The 19,936-nt window shown below is 43.8% G+C and overlaps 1 protein-coding gene across 7 annotated transcripts in view; it reads left to right on the forward strand.

Moving 5' to 3' along the window:
• Window positions 1-492: 492 nt before the first annotated feature.
• The window catches only part of PAK1 (p21 (RAC1) activated kinase 1), a 65,881-nt gene continuing 46,437 nt past the window's right edge, over window positions 493-19,936 (forward strand). The window contains exons 1-3 of one of the 7 annotated variants that reach the window (XM_072326983.1): window positions 496-577; window positions 8,181-8,287; window positions 9,671-9,787. The gene's annotated coding sequence lies outside the window, so the exon portion shown is untranslated. Of the gene's footprint in view, window positions 578-4,084; window positions 4,271-8,180; window positions 8,288-9,670; window positions 9,788-19,936 lie in introns of all 7 variants that reach the window. The other 6 variants (XM_072326980.1, XM_072326981.1, XM_072326979.1 and 3 more) reach the window with 6 other exon arrangements.

The raw sequence follows: 19,936 nt of genomic DNA on the forward strand, positions 1-19,936 counted from the left end.
CCACCTCTTCTCTCCCAGCAGAGCACAAGCGCGGTGCTGAACACTCCTGCTAACTACGGGGACAAGTTTCCAGTGAGCTTTGCATCGTGGGGAGGACAAACCCCATCTCCTGCAGTATAAGGTAACATCCCTGCTATACGCACATCCTGCTGTGCAGCACAGCAAGCAGGGCAGAGCCAGTTTCTCTTCTTTCCTTTTTTGGAAACCACACGGTCCCTAATGGAGCCGGTTCTGAGATACCGAGAACAGAAACCAAGTTACTACAGCGCCGCACGACTATCGGCGATCCCCTCCCGTCGGCCTTATCACCATAATCGCTAACCATCCTTAGGTCCCGAGCCAACCCCGTGCCCTACGAGTACCGGGCACCGAACGACCAGCCCATCCTAAAGCTCCAACACAACCCACCGACTCCAAACTTCTCCCCCAGCCTTGGGCTGCCCACCTTAGTGGAAGGGGCGGACTCCTGGACCCCTCCGGAGCCAATAGTAGCGGGGAGGGTGCGGGGAGGCGGTGCCGGGCGGCCGCGGGGAGCGGGCAGGGCGGAGAGCGGGCGGCACCTTGCAGCGGGCGGAAGGTGAGTGCTGCCGGGCCGGGGATTTCCTCCGCGATCTTTTCTTTTTCTTTTTGTAACTGGAAAGTTTGTAAAGAGGTTGAGCGCCTGGGTTCTTATTTTTCTTCTCTCTCTCTCTCTTTTTTCTTCCCCTTTCCATTCAATTTAAGAAAGGGGTAGGGGGTTGGGGGGGGCGTGGGTCGGACGACGGCATTGAGATCGCCTCCCTCCTGCTTTCCCAGCTCATTCATTTAACAAAGGGTGTTGTCTGTAGCCTCGGGCTGTGCGATCGAAAGCCGCTTGGGGGTCTCGGGGCAGAGGTTGGGGTGGGGGAGGTCGGGGCTCAGCCCGCACCTTGTGCTGGCTGCGGTTGGAGGGGCTGGGGGGGCGAACACAAAGAGTTGAGGAGCCGGCCCAGTGCTGGGTGATGCAGCCCCGGGCTTTGTGTGTGGCTGTATCGCAGGGATGCGGACGTGGGAGCGTGTTTCTCCTTATGCCCCCGTTCCATGTGTGCGTGTATGAGATCTGTTGTTATTCAAGATCTTAAAAGCAAAGATGAACTTAAGATCGTGGCACGACTCGGATTGGAAGGGAACTCACTAGGTCTCCGGTCCAGCCCCTCCGGTTCGGATCAGGGAGCGAACGGCAGCGAGGAGACCTCGCGAGTTGGGTGGCACCTCTTGGTGCTCCTGGGAGCCCGAAGGAGAGGCAGCAGAGCAGGGCGGGGGGGGGGGGGGGCAGCAACTCTCGTCCCTTCCTCAGTGCGTGGAAACCCGCAGCTCTCCCGTGCCTGCAATCCATGCTCTCTTGCTGCTTTTGTTATCCAGAGGGTTTAAAATCCACGATTAGTGGGAAGAGCTGGCTCCATCCGCGTGTGTGTCACGGTGCATCTGCTCCTGCTGGGCATTGCTTGGTTCTTACTCAGACATTACCTCCAGCAGCAAATTTATAAATAAATAGATGTCAAGACCTGGCTCTTTGCTTGTTACCAGCTGTAAAGCATGTACTTTAGGTGGTGATTAAGTACGCTGTGTGGCTGTGTGCGTATGTAAGAACAACTGTAGAAGCTGTTTAGTTCTAGCCAAGCTTTTTAAAGTGAAAGCAGACATTGTAGCTGGTGAAATGGCTGTGCTGGGCACGGGAGGGAGAGTGTTTGTTCTCCTTGCTTGCAATTACTCTTTGTACAGTGACTCACGGGTACCTTTCACTGAACCACCTCCCCATTCTCCTTACCTGGAGTTTTCCTGGTGTTGCCTGGTGCAGCCGGGAACATCAGCATATCTGCTGCTCTAAGAGCCTTCCTGTTGTGTGGGTGCTTTTGTCTTGCTCACGTATAAGGCTTGAAAAACTCCTCCGTGTGGAACAGCTCATGGTGTGTGTCCATTGGGTGGTTAGACATTACTTTTCCCTCTGTGTTTTCTGTAGATTAGGCAGAAAAGGGGCTGTAAAGAAAGAAGGGGACAGACTCTTTAACAGGGCATGTTGTGAGAGAACAAGGGGAAATGGTTCCAAACTAAAAGAGGGGAGATTTAGATAGATTGGATGTAAGGAAAAAAGGCTTTTTTTTTACATTAAGGATGATGAGACACTGGCACAGGTTGCCCAGAGAGGTGGTGGTGCCCCATCCCTGGAGGCAGTCATGGTCAGGCTGGATGGGCTCTGAGCACCTGATGGAGCTGTGGGTGCCCCTGTGCATTGCTGGGGAGTTGGATCAGATGGCTCTTAGAGGTCCCTTCCAACTGAAATGATCCTATGATTTTGTGATAAAATATATTGCTTGCCTATCGATTTTCTGGCTGGTTTGCTTGCACTGGAAATGCAAACTTATTCTTTCACCCCAGAGATCTGCTGAATTACTGCTGATTCTTGTAGATCCTTTCCCAGATGCGTGCAGAACTTTGACTGCAAGCGCATGAATTACACCTGGTTTCTTAAGCGGTTTTGTTTTCGTTTAACTTTAAAACACCAGTGAGCTTCAGTGTGGCTTCTGTCTGTTCTGCACCTGTCTCGATTCATAGGTGTGGGAAGTTTTGTTATTTTGTAACCATAGCTGTGGTGGCCCAGTTCCATTACATTCTTAAGGGTGTACCGAGACACCTATAAAAATAGACTTTTCTGGTTAGCAAAACAGAAACGATGCTGAGCTCCACCCTTTGAGTGATCTGGGTTTACAGTTCATCCTGTCAACAGTGCATGATAACAGAAGTAAATAGACTTAGTAAAGAGTCCGACAAACAACCATGCTTTGTGAGGAAGTATAGGAAAACAGACTGAGACCAAGCATCTGTAAACAACAGCCATCTTTCTTTAAGTCTTGGCCGATTATTTGCCCTTTGATGCATGCAAAAATCTTTCTTGTTGGCTTTTTACCTCTTTGGGAAGGGGAAAGAATACTATGTGTCAGAAATGTATTGTGCCTTTTTCTGTGCTTGCCCAGGAGCTGTGCTTGTGCATTCAACCTCTGTAAGGAATTGGGAAGAATGTAGATGTATTCTGCTTGATGGCAGGGGCTTGATGGCAATATGGACTTGCACAGCTCTCACCTGGGGGGAGGTGCTTTGAAGCCCCATTCCCAGTGGGAGCAGGACTGGGGCTGGCAGCAGATGCTCAGTGATGCAGCACGTAAGGCACAGAGATCAATTCTTCCCTCCTGAGCAAAATGTGGTGATGCTCTTTAGGAATAGGTAGCTTGAAACACCCCAGCACTATTTATGCTAACCAGACTTTTATTCGTTAGAACTGAAAAGGCTCTTACAGGACGTATCATTTATCATCATTTGGGAGGTAATGGAGTCACTGTCCCTGAAGATGTTCAAGAATCGTGTAGATGTGGCACTGAGGGACATGGTTTAGTGGGTGTTGGTGATGGGTTGGTGGTTGAACTTGGTGATCTTAGTCATCTTTTCCAACCATAATGATTTTGTGATGCCCCAGTAAGTGTCTTAAAATAGGTCAGTGAGTTACACTCTAAAAACGCAGATTGCTCTCTGTGCTTGTGCTGGTCCCCTGTATCTCACTGTTATTGTGTTGCATGTGGAGCAGGTAGCTGAGAGGAGTTCTGCTTCCTCATCTTGATTTGGGGATCCAAGCAGCTGTGCTAACAAATGTGCTGGTATTCCTGCATAGCTTTCTCTAGCTCCCTTCATTTTAGCAATTGTTTGCCGGGGTGGCACAAAAGGAAACAAAAAAAGCTATCTGATGAAGTGCATTTCCAGGGGAATTGGAAGAAACAGTGGACGTATTCAGGTCTCGTTTATGTACCAATGCACTTCTGGTAAATTACCGAGGCTCTGGAGTAGCTGTTTAAGCTGGCAATCCACGTGTCCTGTCTTCCCATCACATAGCAAACGGCGGCCTTTCTGTATCTCTTACATCTTGTCTGAGACACAGGTTAAACAGTAACTGTCCTTCCATGGTTTCCTTCCTTCTTGTAATCTGTGCTCTTTGGACCTGCTGCATAGTGTAAGGGCGAAATAAGCTGGCTGATATAACTCCCTTAAAAATCACTGTTTTTTCCTACTTCTCTTCTAGAATTACTGAAGTCAAGTGGTGGTAAGTGAGGCATCCTGTTGTCAAGGAGGAGAAAATGCTGATGGGATAAAAGGTCCTATTTTGGGTAAAACAGACCAAGTCGGAAGATTGCAGAAGCAGTAATCAAGTATTCTTTCATAAAGGAAAGAATTTCTTCCACAATAACACTTTGTCATCCCAGTTAAGGTATAAGAATCATGGCATGTGATATACTGTGTGTATATATATATATATATATATACATCTGATGTGTAGCTACTAAGATCTTGATCTTGGCCTTCAACTATGGGACTAACAGAAATCAAGTGTGCATTGTGTGAGGCATAAAACCTTGTTTCATCCTCTGTTCTCTTCTTTTTCTATAAAGTTAATCCATACATGTAATCTAAATGGAAAATGAAGGATAAATATAATAACTGTTCATATTGATTGTGTTTTTAGGGCAGGGAGTGTCATCCAGGTTTACCTAAAGCAAAGTCTCCTGCCTGATGTATGTAGTGCCTTTCCACAGTTTACGGGTGAGGTAGAATCATGGTTCATGGTGACTTTACAGATGGCAGCAGAGAGAAGGAAAATCAAACAGAATCATAGTCACAGGCAATTCTGAGTTGGAAGAGACCCATAAAGATCATCAGGTCCAACTGCTGGATGGAAATATTTAGGACCCAGTTTGGTTTCCAGAGTTGTAACAGCACCGCTCTGGGACATGGAGTTACTTTCTGGAAGTGTGATAAGGGTTTGAACTGTTGGTTATCTTAACGTCTATGAGTCGCACAACGGTGTTTTATATGATGGCTCTCTTATAAGGTGGAGCCCGTTTCTCAGGGCTTGGATTCTATTCACGAAACAGGAGCTGGAGTGAGAAGTGTATTTCATTGGAACCGGTGTATTACTGCACGTGGTTTTTCTCCTCGTTTGCATACAGAGTGCTTTGTACAATATGAAATACCTGGTTGGTTCTTTAGCTTAAAGAATTTCCAATATACATTATTTTCTATACTTGCAGATTACCAAATGCATGTTCTTAAAATATGAGAGCCTTGGCCTCTTAGCCCAAACTCCTCTGTAGACAGAGAAGAAAAGTAATTCCTTTTATAAAACTTGAATTTATTTTTCCCAGCTATCTTTAAATGAATATTATGCAGTTTCACCAGCAAGCTCAATTCAAAGGCTCTGTGCCAGAATGAATCTATCCTTTGCCTTCAGTAGGTATTTCAAGAATGTCTTATTTCAGTCTTGCTTTGGAGAGGCTGTAAGTCAGAGCTGAATGTAGAATTCATGTGCATCCATAATTCAGTCTTGTTTGGAATGAAGGATAAACTGGTTTCCTCCATCGTCAGTGGGGGGGAGTAGATCTTTCTGTCCCAATAAATCCAGTCACTACTACTGAGGCTGTTGGGTTTGTTTCAGCTTGTGGCGGTGATCCTTTGTAAGTGCAGTGCAGCATGTGCTTGAGGCCATTACCGAGCACTGTAACCCTCCGTGTTGTCATAGAAGGGGAAAAAAATGTGAGACCAGACTTATAATTTATCTTTTGCTTTTTCTACTTCATCGAGCTGCTCACCTGAGTCTGAACTCTGGTGTTCCTTCATAATAAAAGGTAAATTTAACAGTTAGGTAGCAGCTGCAAAGACCAGGGAGTGCATAGGAAAAAAAAAAAAGGAATTAGCAGCAAATGGGCATGTCAGAATTTGAAATGCAATATTGATTAGTTCATTAATTTTAATAAGACGCTCAATTATAAAACAGCCATTACATTTAGCGGTTTCTTCTGGAAATAGAACAAGTTATATGGCCTTATTCTTTCAGGAACACCTCGCTCAAGCTGGATTTGGGCATCATTTCCTTTGCTAACCACAGAATGTGGTAACTCTTACTGTAGCCCAAGTTTGTCTATGTTTTATTCAGCAAAGCAATGTTTTTAGTAGGCAAGTGTTTTCAGTAAACTGCAAGACTTAGTTATACGTAGCTTGTACTAACTGTAAGGTACCTTAATTGAGAGTGATCCAAATCAGTGCGTGGCTGTAATAATGACACTGTAATTAAAGTCAAAAGGCAGATATTTGCATACTAATTGTTAGAAAATCAGGCAGATCCATTTAAAATGCAGCACATAAAAATAAGCCTTTATTTAAGCTCAGGAAACAAGTGTGAGTGGGAGTGTTGGCTCATGAAGAGCATCACATTTTTCTTTATGTTTGGAAATACATTATATGGCCTTTATAATACAGAAATGTAGTTTTCAGTCTGCAGGTCTGATGACTTCAGTCTTGTTTCCAATGCGGATCTCTGACTGTGTTTAACTAATATCTGTAATAAAGGATTTCCTGGAGATGGTTTGAGGCATTTCACTCTTGGCACTTCTTGCTGAAATCAAGAATTGCTGTAGGAATATTTGGTTTCCATGCAAGTGTGGGGCTGCAAGAAGATAAAGACCTCAAACAGAGGTCCTGGAGTGATTGTTTACTGTGGATTCTCTGAGGGCTGTAATGAATGGCATTTTCATGGCTGTGGTCACTGCTAACTCTTCTTTTGTTCCACAACTGTTTGATTGAATTTTATTGCCAGACTGCCCAGGAAAACGAACTTTCCTGTTTAAACCACAAAATGTTAACCACAAACTTAGAGTTCACATCCCTGTCTTGCCCTGCTATTGTGCTTGTCTTCGGTCCCACTTGGTAACGAGATGTGAGTTCAGTGTTGCTCCTGTGGCCTTGCAACCACAGCAGCAGATCGTAGAACCAGTAAGGTTGGAAAAGGCTTTTAAGATGATCGAGTCCAACTGTCAACCCATCAGTGATGATAATGGGAAAGCATTGGGAGCTGAACTAAAAGGGGTAGTAGGTATGGGTGGTGGTCGTGCTGCAGAGCCCTTCATTTAAACCATCCCATTTCTGATAATCAAAGTAATTGCTGAAGTTTTTTGGCAAACCCTAATGCATTTTGTGGGTGGGTGTGTTAAGGTGTTTGGTCTTTCTGTTAAGCTCCAAGATTTTGGAGGTGTGAAAGCTATGTAAAAAATCTGTGTCACACAAGGGAGATTTCTCCCACTCCTGTCTGCAGGAAAAACGACAGAATTTGATCCAAATGTGCCTTGAAGACTTAAATAATGAGGTTTAAGTGTGGGGAAAATGAAGGATTCTATGGCATCTCAACATAAGCTTATTATTAACATTAGAAGTTGTGGATGCTCCATCCCTGGAGGTGTTCAGGGCTAGGATGGATGGGACTCTGGGCAGCCTGAGCTGGTACCTGATGTAGTGGTTGGCAACATGGTAACCCTGCCTGCAGTAGGGGGGCTGGAACTACTTGATCTTTGGCTTGGCTTGGAAGGGGCTTCATTCTGTGTATGTGATACACTGAACTTAGTTCTGTTCAGTCACCAAAATCTTCAGTCTTATAAAAGCCAGAGAAGTTGTGAAGGGAGGGAGGAGGAAGAACTGCAGCACTATACTGCACTTACACTGATCTAATAAAGAAATCTCTTCTAATTTCTGACTCATGAAATTTCTCATTGTTGCATCAGCCTATTTATCATGGTAATAAGATGACAGGTGAAAAACTGCAATCTCTTACTTTTCTGTATCTTACAAATTCTTCTCCTATGCCACTTTGAATCCCTTGATAGCAGGGATGATGATTAAAAAGTCCGTATTAAACTCCTACAAAGCAGCAGAAGTCTCCTCCACTATGAAACCAATGCCAAAAGAGTCTGAGAGAGTGGGAATAGCATTATTTTTCCAGGCTGCCTTCAATCCCTATCTCATGTTCCTAAATAAGACTTTGAAGACATTTTATGGGCAAAATTAAGCTGACATTTCATCTTGATGAAGCTGCAGCCTGGCAGTGTCAAACTGCTGCCTCTCCTTTCGTATCTGGGAGCACTGACAATCGTATTAAAGGTAATTTGGTGTGTATGTGGGAACTGACTTCTGCAGGTATTGGACTCGATGATCCTTTTGGGCCCCTTCCAACTCAGGATATATCCATGGTTCCTTCTGTATGCTTCTGATTTTTTTTTCTCCCGCCCTCTATCTTCATTTCTTAACTATATCTCTTAAAGTCTTCTTCTTTTTTTCCTTCTCCCTTTCTACAGTAACACTGTTCATCTCCTGTCCAGCTCTACTTTCCCTGGACACCCACAAGGCTGATGAGAAGTGGAGTCCTAAACCATCTGTGATCCTGAAGATGAGCAGTAGGGAGGTAGTGTGCTTTGTATTCCACCACGCTAAGAAGCAGCTGCTTCAGGGCTTGGCAGGGGGACAAAGGTTGGATAAGGGGAAGAAATCCTCAACTCGTGGCCTGCCTCTATGGAGAATACAGTTTTGCTGATAGGATATGGAAATCTTTGGATGTGCTGATATCATTCAGAAAGGCTGAAGAGATGAGGATAGGGCTGGGAATGGCTTTTCCTTCTAAAGGATAAAGCAAAAAAGCTTGGATTCCTCCAGGGCTCTTCTGGAAGCCGGAAGACTTGTATGATTCTATGAAAGCAGAACACAAACAGTATATTCTTCTGTGTAGGCTGTCTTTAAATGGAGGCAGACGGCCAGAAGCAGTGTTTGAATTCTAGGTTCAATAAAGGCGCATCCTCCAGTTAGACACAGCAAAGCAGTGTCAATTTTTAGAATTCAAAACAGTGCCTAAATGCTTCAATAACTTGTCATCAGGTGACTCACTGCACTGTCATAGTGCGACTTCTGGCTTGCATGAAAGTTATACTTGCTGAAACAGCATCCTGCCAGCTCGTATTAACAGTCCTCTCTCCCAAAACTTGTTTCTGATTTAATCATGGTGATGAAGAGGGGTTTTGGAGAGAGGGGCAGGAGCGGAAGGTAAGGGGAAGTTTAAAGGTCATAAATCCCGTTACCTTTTTCTTTCTGTTGTTGCTGACTTCCAAGTGCCAGCTTTTTCATTTGTTCTGTGTTTGTGTCTCTGAATTGTGTCCAAGGCTTGCAAAAGAAAAACATTCAGAAGTGATGACCATATCCGTAAGAATTTAGTCATTGACTTGGTCCAACCAAAAATGCCTTTTCTTGTCTGCTATCACTTCATTTAAAGTTATAGGCTACTTAAAATAATAATGATGTCTGAATGATCTCAGCTTGAGTTTTCTTCATCTCCTGCAGCTGATTTGGGAATTGTCAGGATCATTATTTATTTATTTATTTTGCCTAATTCACATGATCAGTTTTATTTTAGATGCCCTTTTGCTTTTTATAGGAACCAATCCTTTGTAACATATGTGTACATCCTGCAAGAGAGCCCTTCCTGCCTTCTGGTCCAATAGTTATTCATCCTCAGACCTAGGCCAAATGCCAACACCAGTGCTCATGTGAGGCTTTTTCTCTTCCCACAGTTACAGAAAAAATTGTTCATATGCTTTCAAGCAGCATAAATGCATCAGTTCAGGAGATAATGGTCACAGAGATTAAAGTAATCTCATCTGAGCAGCAAGTGGCTTTATGCCTTTAAACATCATACTTATTTCTGTCATCAGCTTCGTGCTTAGTATTGCAGCGCAGATCTTGCATATCTGCTGATGTTTGGTTGCTCTCACAATCCCACCCTGTTCTTTTGGCTCAGTATCCAGGAGCAGTGACATCACCAAGGTGATCTCATCCTACTTGCGGTGTAGCTGTGTTTCTTTTTGAAGAGTTGGGATCCTAAAATCTGTTCCATCTGCACCTTCTGTAGGCAAAGGTAAATCCCCTGAAATCCAGTAGGACGAGCATGTGTGATCTCCATTCTGTCGTCCTCCATGGTGGTGATGGGTTGATGGTTGGACTAGATTATCGTAGTGGTCTTTTCCAACCTTAATGATTCTATAAATTAACACATTTCTCTGGTGGGGAATTTCTTTCCACTGGGATGTGAACAGGGTGAGCAGTGACAGGCTTCTATAGTGTAACTTACATTAGTTTTTGTTTGGCTTCCCTGTGAGAGCTGCAATCTGAAATTCCTGATGAACTAACCCTATAAATTCAGGACAGGGCCTGTGGTTGGTATTGCATTGTTCTTGATGAACAGATTTAGACGCTTGTGTTTGCTTTCTTCCAGAAACTGGCCACCCCCACCCCATCTCATTACAAAACTATAGAGTGAAGATGTAGCCATTGGCAGCTGTTGTCCTTTTAATATTCATTTTTAGTTGACCACATTAAAAGTATAACTCTGAACTTGCATTCTCTTGGAGAGACGGGCTACGTGGTGAAAAGATGAAATGTCTCCCTCTCCACCTGCTGGGAGTGTGCTTGAGTTTCCCTAGGAAGTGATAATACAGGGCAAAGCTTGACAGAGCTGAGCTCATCAGGGCATGCTGCCATCCAAAGGCAAGGTTGCTTTTCCTTTTTGGCACTTGGCTGTGAGCTGAGCTGGCAGAATATTTAACAGGGCGACATGTAGTGTAGTATTAAAGGTCCTACAGCTTCTGTGGCTTTGGAACCTGGTTGGGGCTGGCCCTGTTTAGTATCTTTATTGATGAGGGGATTGAGCTCAGTAAGTCTGCAGATGACACCCATCTAGGAAGAAGTGTAGATCTGCCTGAAGGCAGGAAGGCTCTTCAGAGGGACCTGGACAGGCTGCACTGCTGGGCTGAGGCCAATGGGATGAAAATGAACAAGGACAAGTGCTGGGTACTGCACTTCGTTGCAACAACCCCATGCAGCACTATGGGCTTGGGGCAGAGTGGCTGAAAGCTGCATGGAGAAAAGAGGATCTGAGGTTGTTGGTTGATGCTCAGCTGAACATGAGCCAGCAATGTGCCCAGGTGGCCAAGAAGGCTGATGGCATTCAGCCTTTGTATCAGAAATAGCATTGCCAGCAGGAGCTGTTTGACCCTCTGTATTCAGCTCTGGTGAGGCCACACCTCAAGTAGTGTGTTTATTTCTGGGCCTTTTACTACAGGGAAGATGTTGAGGCCTTGGAGAATATCTGGAGAATGGCATCAGAGCTATGAAAGTTCTGGAGCACAAGTCTTATGGGGAGTGGCTGGAGGAACTGGGAATAGTCAGTCTGAATAACAGAGTCTGGAAGATGTTACTGCCCTCTACAGCTTCCTAAAAGGAGGATGTAGTGGGAGTCAGCATCTTCTCCCAGGTAACAGCAATAAGGCAAGAGGTAATGGCCTCAAGTTGTGCCTGGGGAGGTTTAGGTTGGATATTAGGAAAATAATTGTGAATGGTCAGTCACTGGAACAGTCTGCCCCCCAAGCTCTCTGAACCTCCACCCCGTGCACATTCAGCTTAAGCTCAGTAGCTGACAATCCTTGCAACAAAATGGGTTTTAACTCTCTGACTTGTTCTCTGTCTTTAATAAATACGTTTGGGAGACAGAGAGCTTGACAGAAAATCCCAACTAGCACATACATTTCTCAGTGTTATCCTTGTGCTCTTCTCCTCAGCCTGGGCTCTGTGATACAGCGTGGAAGCACAACACTTCCAATCCCTGCCACGCTCTAGGGACTTTGACCAGAGGATGCTTTCAAAATCCATTTTGTAATGTATGAGAGCATTTCATGTTTTTTTCCTGTCTCTTGCCTGCATAATACCTTGTGGGCATTACATGGCTTCCAATAATCTTGAAATGATGGCTCAGAATTGAAAGGATGCTTTCCATAGCAGGTTATAGGCATTCAGCTGAGACCAAACTTCTTCTTGGTGTCTGGCTGAAACAAGTTTTAACCCAAAACAGAATTAAGTTGCTGCTGCTGCTGCCATTCACACTAACACATGATGTTAAATAATCCTGTTGTTTTCCAGTGTTCCTTCCTTGCAGTCCTTCAGTTTGTAATTAAAATGGCGTAGTGCAGGAGTCATCTCTTGTACAAGCCATCCTGGCTTCCTCATTGAGGTGCTGACCTTCTCTGTCGCCTTCCACCTCAGCACTGCTTATAAAGCCTCAGAGGGAGAATGAAACAAGCATTCTGAAGAGGTAGTGTTCTTTCTTCTGTTGTGCAGGTGAAAAGGGCAACGCAGAAGCAGCAGGCACAAAGGAGAACAGATATCTGAATAGCCTGAAATATGGGCGGAGAGGCTGGCAGTATCTGTGCCTCAGAGCCCATAGCCAGGATGAAAACAAGATGGGTATTTTTCACATTTCACTGTGCAGGAGGTATTCAGTAAGGTCTGTACATGAAGGAACAAAAGCAAAAACAAGAAAGTGTTTTTGATAACCTGGGGACATAACTCTGGCAGTAGCCTATGGGTGTCAGTGGGGACATTCAGAGACTGTCTTAGCAGCGTTCCTAACCTTGAGAGCAAAAGTAGAGCATTTCTTGTGGTTACATTTTAAAAGCTGTGGGTAGGCATCTAGTGGGAACCCAGAATCAAGCTGGTGGGCGCTTGATTCCCTTGGAAGCTGGTTGGGATTTGGCACCTAAGCTAGTAAAGTATTTTTAAAGACTCTTAAATATCTTTCTGGAAATTGGGTCTGATGTTACCAGTCAGCCTGAGAGGTGAGATGATTTTTTTTTCCTTAAGTAATTACTGCCTTTGATTCCTATTATTTTCTAGCAGATAAAAGGGGAAACTGAGGAGAAGCAGCAAGGGTGGCTGTGGGGCAAGCAAGGTTGACTCAAGAGGAAGTCGAGCCTATGTATGTGGGTAGTCATAAAATGAATAGGGCAGGAGTGTTTATGGGCTTCTGCAGAGTCTAAATGGCATGGAATGGAGGGTTTGGAAGAAGGAATATTTTGGTCTGTGCTCTGCAAGTGCCTGTGCAGGCAGGTAAGGAAGATGCTGGACTAGATGGCCTTTAAAAATCCCTTCCAACTCAAATGATTCTGTGGTTCTATTTAAAATATTACATCCATTGGGATGTAATTCATTAGGCTTAAGGTACCTCTGGGGGTGTTTGGTGACAGCAGTATAGAAAGTTGGAGTTTGGGTGCAGTTGGAGTTGATGAAGCTCTGCCAGAGGTTTAATTCTATCGGTCTTAACATCTGAAGATACTACAGATGTGCTCACACCAAGCACACTGTAACCAGTAGGTCATAAAAATTAATTGGAGGTAAATATAAAACAAAAGTTAGGCCAAATAACAAGTCAACAGGGTTGAGTGGCATTCAGTTCAGAGTCCTGAGGAACCTGAATGTGAAACTGCAGGACTGCTGGCCAAGCTGTATCGTTCATCGCTATAGACTGCTGCTGTGCCAGAGGACTGGGTTGCTGCCAGTGTAATTCCCATCTATAAAAAGGACTTGAGTGGATCCTGGGAATCACACACTGCACAGTCATGATACCAGTTTTCAGATCTGAAATACGGGTCTGTGAACACATGGGTAAATGTTTTATGCTGGGAAAGAATCAGTGTGGCTTCTGGAGATGCAAATCTTGCTGCACTTCACCTTGACATTCTGTGGGGTCTTGTTAAGAAGGGGGTTAAAATGGATGCAGTAGATTTGGGATTTCTGAAGACTTTTGTCAAGGTGTGAAACTCTTCCTACCTTGGAGCAGAGGTGGTTTTATAGTTTGAAAGGCTGGATGTTAAGAAACACTTCTTTACAGAAAGGGTAGTTAAGTACTGGAATAGGCTCCCCAGGGAGGTGGTTGAATCGCCATCCCTGGATGTGTTTAAGAGCCGTTTGGATGTGGTGCTCAGGGATATGATTTAGCAGAGGGTTGTTAGAGTACTATGGTTAGGCTGCGGTTGGATTTGATGATCCTAAAGGTCCTTTCCAACCTTAAGATTCTGTGTTTCTGAATAAAACACTGGATGTAATTTCACTTCTCAGGATGGAGAGGGGAAACGTCCCAACACAGATGTAACCGGAAAAAGCCATCTTCCTCATCTTGTATTGGGTCAGTGGTATCTTTTTGCTGTTGTATGAATGCTTGGTGCACCTGCACCTTCTGCGTGCTGTGTGGTTCTGGTCTCTGTGGCTGAAGAAGCAGGCAGTGGAGCAAAAGAAATGCAGCTAGAAGGGTCTCAGAGATGAACTGCATCTCCACAGGAGAGGCAAAAAGGTGGGACTTACATGTTTGGTGAGGAGAGGGAATGTGAGTGAGGTTTAAATGGTAAAGTCAGCGTGTAAAACTGAAAGTGTGAAACTTGTCCTTTAGATCCCATGCTATTACAACCAGAGAAATTGTGGGGTTTGATTTTAAAACAGATGGAAGAGTGTGTCGGTGCTGTGGAGAAGAATGGCTTCAGAATAGGTGGAATCTGGTGGTAGGCTTTGCAACTCTTACCCCATGCAGGGCAAATCCCACCTCCATTGCCTCTGCAAGAGCCTATGTGACTTTCCTTTCCCTAGAGCTCTCTTCCATGGCTTTTCAGGGGAAGTGATTATCCAGGTGCCTGGCAAGCGTTTGATACTCCTTTGAGTACACATGAAGAGTATTTTTAATTATAAGCAACTTATTTATTTTTTATCGTTATTTTTTTTTTTTTTTTTAAATGCTGCCTTCAGCAGGTTGTGCATGTGAACTCTATTCTAATTAAGGGCGAGGAATCTGTTTTGCATAACTCTATCCCAGATTCTCATGAGAGAGTGAAAACAGCCCGGAGGGACTGATGAAGAGGCCAGCAAAGTCAGTTGCCTCACAGATGGGAGACCTGATTCTCATCTGCCTGAGGTCCTCTCAAGCTGTGTGACTGGCCCTGGGCTGGCTGACAGCCAGTGAGGTTGAGCTGAGGCAAAGGGGCTGCCTTGATTTTCTTGAGGCACTAATTTGGGGTTCTGGGTAGATTCAGGTGTGGTGAGCGCAGTTCTGCCAGAGGTGTTTGTCCCCATAGTGGGAATGGGATATGAACCCAACTGTCCATGTTAGTGGGATTGGGTCAAGGTGCTTCACACTTCAACTAAAACTTAAGTTGTGAAGCCTAAGAGGGACAGGGAGCACAAGAGTAAAATGTATCTACAGTAAGGAGGGAAAATCCGGGGTGTTTGTGTGTGTTTTTTCTTCTTTCTTTCTTAAGAGAGAAAAGAAACAAGTGATAAGCATGTTAAAACTCAATTGCTGCAGGACTGGATGAGGGTCATGTAAATTAGAGGATCTCTTTCACTGTGCACAAAGGGAAAGAGGAAAAAGCAAACAACAAGCTCTGTAAAGATGCTAATGAATCTTATGAGTCAAACTTGGCATGTCATTGGCATATGCTGTTTGTTTCTCATGGTGGAAGCAAGCATGTCTTCTGGTAAGGTGAGCTGGAGGTAGTTTTACTGTCTTGCTATTACAGTTTCAATGTGATGTTGAAGAAGTTGCACAGTTGACAGCACAGTTGTGACCTTGTTTTCGCCTGCTGACCTGCTGGTGGCTGGCAGTTATCTTGTTGGAAGCAAACACCCTTGAAAGGTTTGCAGTGTGTGCTTATTGCACCCAGTGGTATATAGGGCAGATACCTTTCCTTTTTGCTGCGAACAGCATGCAGGTGAGGCAAAGGCAAAGCAGCTGGAATAGATGTTCTTCAGCTGCCCAGCAGAGCAAAGCAATGTTGAATGAGCAGACAGAAAGGAATGTCATGGTCGTGTCACAGCTTGGATTTATTTTGCTGTGCTGGGGAGTTGCTAAGCTTAATATGTGCTTCAAGTGGAAGGCGACAGAGGTGCAGTTTGGTGTCAAGTCCAAAGCTCTGCTTCGTGCCATTTGTTCACTTAATTGTTGTCCCCAGTTTGTGTATGGGTAGCAGAGCAACTGCAGCTTTCAGATGCAGGTATTTTAGCCTTGGAGGAGCACAGCAGCTGTTCCATCACCCATGTGAGTAGCATTTTGTCACCAAGTAGTGTTTTATGGGGCAACGATTTCCTGTGCGTTGCTCAACAATGTAGAAAAGGATCCTGAAGTTTTACTGGTCTCTTCTTTTAGGTGGCAAGAATTGGCCAAAATAAAACCCAAGAAAGAAACATCATCAATTTCTGCAGAACCCCTTATTCGTTTTGTCTTCCACAGCTATTTCAGGGTATTTCTTTATTTCAAATGTCAGTGAATTCATTGTGCAGTAAACAGTCGGTTCTTTGTGAAAGCTGCACAAGTCAAGAGATGCTCATATACAAAAGCCATAAGCAAAGAAATAGGAACATCCTGAGAAATAACACAAAGTGTGATGCTTTCTGGACAGCTGCATAACTGAAAATGATGGGCGAAGTGGGATTTTGCTTGCACAGATCCTGTAATCCTCAGTACTTCAAGTTTTTGCTTTGTTTTCTTTGGCTTTGGAAACAGCCGGTGTCTGGAGCTGAGGCACTCTGGTCTCTGCTTAGCGTCCCCAGAAGACTTACAAACTTAGCCAAGCTTTTGGGCTTGAAAGAGATGAGATGTGAAGCTTGAATTGCAACTGGATGCCTCCAGTTCTGGGAGTCTGCAATGACTGCGACCTTTAGAAATCTTGTTCAAACTGTTTTTGTTGCAGTCAGACAGGAATGTTATGTTCTTTGTTCCACTTCCTAAGAGGCAAAGCTTTTTGTATCGCTTTTATAGCTGAATATACACGGGTCAGGGGAGGAAGCAGGCAGGGGCTGTTAGATGTTTTCCAGGCTGCTTAAAAAAGTCCTTCTGAATGCATGAAGGAGGTTTGAAGCTCCTAGTTGAATGTTATGAATAACTTCTGCCTTGATTCTAAACAAAAATAACCAGATTTGAACTGCTTCCAACTTCTGGGCACCCAATTTGAGTCTGTTCAGCAATGGGAACTCTGTGTTTAATTCTCTCAGCTTTGCTGAGCTCTGGAAAGAAACATCCAACACCTCAAGTAGGATCACTGAAATGCTCTTGTTTATCCAACAGGATAAAAGGACATTCGGGAATTACAAATAGTGTAACAAATTTGCACTGCCTGGTGAAACCACTTAAGCACCCTTATCAAGGCCTGTGTGCATTTAGGTGTGGCTTGAGTCCTCACCAGGCTTTGTTGATTGGATAGTTAATATTTTGGGATGAGCAGATAGAATGGGAATGGTGTAATTTCCACTGTTGATGGAGTTGAATCACTAGGAAGAACCTTACACCTAAAAAAACCTCTTGCTTGAAATTGGGTTTGTAAAAATAGCCCAAACTTTGCTGAAGCAGGAGAGCATTGCATGTAGTTTCTTTCAGGGAACATTTCAGGAGAAGGCCCTGAGAAATGAACCTGTTCTTCAGTAATCATAGCATCATTAAGGCTAAAGAAGACCACTAAGATTCCCAAGTCCAACTCCAACCCATCCCACCATGTCCACTGACCACATCTCTGTGGTTCTTAAACAGCTCCAGGTACAATGACTCCACCACCTCCCTGGGCCGCCTGTGCCAGTGTATTACCACTCTTTCAGAGAAGAAATGTTTTGTAATATCCAACATAATCCTCCCCTGGTGCAACCTGAGGCCGTCACCTCTCGTCCTTTTTTTGTTACCTGGTAGAAGATGCTCCCACCTCACTACAACCTCCTATCAGGCAGTTGTAGAGTGCAATGAGGTCTCCCCTGAGCCTCCTCTTCTCCAGTTTAAACAATCCCAGTTCCCTCAGCTGGTCCCCATAAGACCTGTGCTCCAGACCCTTCATAGTTTCTGCCCTTCTCTGGACGTGCTCCAGGGCCTCCATGTCTTTATTGCAGTGACAAGCCCAAAGTGCGTTGCTTGAGGTACAGCTTCACCATACTGTCGAGTCCATCTCTTCTTTTCCTTCCCCCTTGCCCACTGACATCACAGTCAGGCACTGAGAAGCACTGAATGTGCATGGCATAGCTGCGGTGGATTCAGCTTTGGGTTTAAAGCCTACAGGGAAACAGGCTTTAAAACTAGCAGACCTGTTTTTGGCTGGCTGTGTCCATAGACATGCAAATACTCTGTGCTCAAATGTGATTTGGAACCTGTACCCTGGGCAGTGTGTTTTCTTTTGTGCCTGACTGAGGACTTTCTGCTCAGACTGCCTTGACTCATGCTATTTGCTTTGGAAATTGAAGTTTCAATTGCATCTGATAACCAAGCTGATTGTTATGTTACACATTTAGCAGTCTTTTTTTTTAAATAGCTCTTTCCTTAATTACTTCTGTAAATAATTTTAGAAGACTTTACATCAATTTGAGAGAAGCTGGCATATCAAATCCTGTGAGGCTGGCAGCAGGTGCTGTAAGTAATCACTCTTACAAATTAAGCAACATATTCTGAGGCGGTAGGTTAATTTCTAGGTAAATAGCTTGCATACAGATTCTTACAATCACTTGCATCGTGACCTAGCAAGTTACCTAAGGCTGTGTTTAGCTTGAATCACTGGATTTTCTCAATGAAGTTAACGGGCCTTTCATTTTTAGAGAAATCTGGGACTATGTGTGACTTCTAATAGTTGTAATAGGGCTGCGATTTTGAACCACTGAAGCTGACGGATTCTGTGGTGTCTGTGAAATGACTTTCATCGACTCTGCAGAACTCTTTTGGAAACGGAAAGCTCTTGTAGAGTCTGGCTTTGGAGAGTTGCGTCTCACTTTCGGGGTAGGAAAGTGCAGTTCTTACAAACCTCAGCTGTCTTTAAAATGACTTTCTGTGTAAAGGTCACGTAGAAGGGATAGAGGAAAGGGGGAATTTGTCATTGAATGGAATCCCATGCAAAGTGGAGAGCAGAAATAATGCCTTTCTTCCGTGGACTCAAGCAAGGAAGTAACTTAAGTGAACTGAAACTAAAATAAATGGATTTGTGGTAGACTGTGACTCATCCCTCCTCTGACTTACAGTTGGTACCTCCTATGTCTGCGGATGCTCAGCCTAGTTAGCAACCTGCTAAATAGATCTGGAGCTACTTTTCACAACCCTATTTTATTTTTATTTTATTTTTATTTTATTTCTATTTTATTTTTATTTTATTTTTATTTTATTTTTATTTTATTTTTATTTTATTTTTATTTTATTTTTATTTTATTTTTATTTTATTTTTATTTTATTTTTATTTTATTTTTATTTTATTTTATTTTTATTTTTATTTTATTTTATTTTATTTTATTTTTTGCTGTGCTCAGTTGTCTCCAGACAGAATTACTCTTAGGGCTGAAGTACCTAATGGGATGCAGTCCTTCCATATGTAGTAAACAAACAAACATTAAAGACCAGGTGAGAAGCTTCTGAAAGTTGAGCTCAGTCTTTGACTAGTGTTGCAGAATGGTTGGTTTAAGGGGCTCCATCTTCCTGCTTTGTAGAGTTGCTGATCTGCATGCTCTGAAGTCTTATAGAGGCACTATTGAGATGCTAGTGCAGTTTCACCAACACAGCGCCAATGCTGATTAATAGGTTTTTACACTCTAAGTCAAATTCTTTCCATTTTTGTTCCTTGGCAAAGGAACATTCTTTAAGTCCTGATCCCAAGTTATGTTTGTCAAATAAAGGTGTGTTCTAATCCCGTGTTCAGGAAACTTTCTTTTCTTTGAGAAGGTGCTTAGCTCCAACTTGGAGAACTTGGTTGGGTTCCATGCTGTATAATGGGAACAAGATGGGTAAGTGGCTTCATTTTTTCCATAGCTCAGCTTCTACTTTGAAACCTGAAATCTCATGTGAAGCTGTAAGCAAAAAGTCCTCTTCAAGAGATGTTCCAGCACTGCAAGAACTGGGACCAAAATGTCTTCAAAAAATGATGGAAAAAGAAGCTGTTCCCACTGCTCAGTACTGACTGCTCACACTTTACAGAACTTCTGATTGTGGATGAAGGCCTGAATGCACACTGATGCATTCTCAGCATCTGAGTGTATTCTCTGTGATGCTGTGCAAGGCTTGGAAACTGACAGCTTGGTTAAACACTTCAAAATGAGTTAGAATTTGACCTAATCTAAATACTGTGAGGCTGGGGCAGAAAAATCCTGTTTCCCAAATGATGCATTGCTGCATGAGTTGCAAAAATGGAAAGCATCAGGTAATACAGTGATGAGATAACTCAGCGAATGTCTCGCAGGC

This window comes from Excalfactoria chinensis, chromosome 1, assembly GCF_039878825.1.
Source record: "Excalfactoria chinensis isolate bCotChi1 chromosome 1, bCotChi1.hap2, whole genome shotgun sequence".
NCBI classification, from domain to species: Eukaryota; Metazoa; Chordata; class Aves; order Galliformes; family Phasianidae; genus Excalfactoria; species Excalfactoria chinensis.